Raw genomic sequence first — 2,389 nt, 5'->3', positions numbered from 1 at the left:
TTGATCAAGAATTGTTGCTCGACCGGATCATCTGGCTGACCAGCTGGTTCTGGCAACCCCATGATGTCACTGAACTCGTCCATTAGCATAGTCATCTCTCCCCATGGAAACCAAAACGTGCAGGTACGCGGGTTCCATCGCTTTGTCATAGCTTGAATCAAACTGCCGTTGATGGTTCGCTTGCCCACTGCCGATGCCATCTCCAATCCATAATCGTCCAAGTGGTCTGGGAACATACGCGAGAAGGCGGTGAACCAAGAATAGTACCACCGAGGGAAGAAGGTACGAGACTGGATGACCTGATGATCTGGGGTTCCATCCCTCATTTGATAGAAGACATGATCCCAAGGAAAGATAGCATCGGGAGATTCGGATGCCATCAGAGTGATACTGAGGCAAAAAAAGAGGAAAAGAGTCAGATAGAATGCAGGACTTACGGATAGGTTTTTGATGAGAGGAGGAACAAACATAATTTCCTGGAATTTTTGTAAAAAGATCAAGGGACTTAAAGAAAGAATTTCCAGGGTTTTTAAAAGAAAGATTGACAACAAAAGAGAGAAGAACGTAGGTAAAGGAGAAAATATACACCCAGGGTTTTTGAAAATAGAGGAAGTTTTGAAGAGTACACCCAGGGTTTTAAAAGAGGTTGATATATATAGGAGAACACAAGGAAAACATCGCATAATCATAGCTGCACAAACAAGGATTCACACACAACAATCCCTAAAGGCTGACTCTATATGCAATATTTGAAATGGCTTGTAGGACCTTAATCCTAACTCTACGGTTCAGAATATCTGATTCCAATCAAGGTATGCCGATATACTCAAGCCGAAGCTCGAAGTACGTGGCATATAAGATATTTCTCCGGTTCTAAGGTAAGGGCTTCCCAACATCCTTTGAGCACCTACCGATATATCTCGGACTATGGCCCTTAGGTACGTGGTAGGGGGGCGCAAACCCAAATAAGTGGTCCAGTTGTGAGGCTCTCCCCCAAACTATGGTTCAGTGAGACAGCCCAGCAACGTGAAGACCGGGACAATATAGGTAGGGATGTTTTCAAAATATGATCAGCATGCAAAAAATAGAAGGCTCTAATGCAAGTCCTAAAGAGATAGATTTAAATAAGGAGAAGCATACACTTGCATACATTGTTTTGCATTCAATCCCTAAAATTGAGGAGAGTTGTATTTAAGACCTAAGTCTAATGTGAACATGGATAATCTCCTCAATATGGTCCTACCAAACCATACTTAGATCCTATATGCAATAATGTCAGCTTAGGACAGAGTCTAGGCTCCTAAGGTTTGCATGAAAATGAAGCTGACATAGAAGAATAAAGACTTAGATGATATTAAAGCAAAGCAAAGACATAGATCCAACCGGACGAAGACGGGTCCCATCTCGCTCGCCAAACCTATGATCATCGCAAAATTTTTTCTCTCTTGTGGTTTCTCTCTCTTCCTTCTCTTTTCCTTTTCTAACCTCTATTTTCCTCCTTTTTGAAGGGAGAAGAATAAAAGAAAGAAAGAGAAAGAGAAGAGAAAAGAAAAGAAAGAAAAAAAAGAGAGAAGAGAAACTCTTTTGCGCGGTCTCACTTGACCTTAATTTGAAAATATTTAGAAATTTAACTCGCCTCCATTTTGAAAATTTGCGGGAAAATGGAGAGACGGAATTCGCTCGTCGGTACGAGGTTCGACCGTTCCTGGCGCCTTTATCAGGGGTAATCGAACCAAGGATTGAATCTATGCCTTTTGCTTTGCCTAAACATAATCTAAGAATTTATCCTAACTCTAGATGAACAAAGAATCATGCTTGTGCAATGTATGTATGCTCTTTTGAAAATTGATTTAGAGATTCCAAGTATTCTGAGATGAACCTGGTAAAGGAGTGAAGAAATGTTTGAATCTAATCTTAGAACCTGAGATAGATCATAGAAGTTCTAAGTCTTTGAAGTGAATTAGGGTTGGATGAATAAATCTTGATTTCTGAGAGAGAATGATTTGAAGATGAGATAAAAGAATAGGAAATTTCAAAGTCAGAAAATGGATTTTAAATTTAGAAGAGATAAACTTGAAATGGATTTGAATTTAAATTTGAAATCAGGATGGAATCGAGAGATCCAAATGGTGTAAAAATGAATTCCAAATATGATCTGTAAGTGGATTTAGATTTGAAATATAGAAATTGGTATTGGATATGGAAAAATAGATATGGACTTTAAGAAATTCAGATGGGGTTTAAAAAGAGAATTGGATTTGAAATCTAGAATTGGGAATGGAATTGGATCTAAAGACGGATTTAAAATCTGAAATCTGAGATCCGATATAAAATTGGGTTCTGGATCCTAAGATGAATTTGGATCCGAAGTCTGAGATCCAATATAGAG

Source organism: Nuphar pumila, chromosome 3, assembly GCF_984573655.1.
Source record: "Nuphar pumila chromosome 3, dmNupPumi1.hap1.1, whole genome shotgun sequence".
Taxonomy (NCBI): Eukaryota; Viridiplantae; Streptophyta; class Magnoliopsida; order Nymphaeales; family Nymphaeaceae; genus Nuphar; species Nuphar pumila.
The sequence above is the reverse complement of the archived record's forward strand: the minus strand, read 5'-3'. Positions refer to the sequence as shown.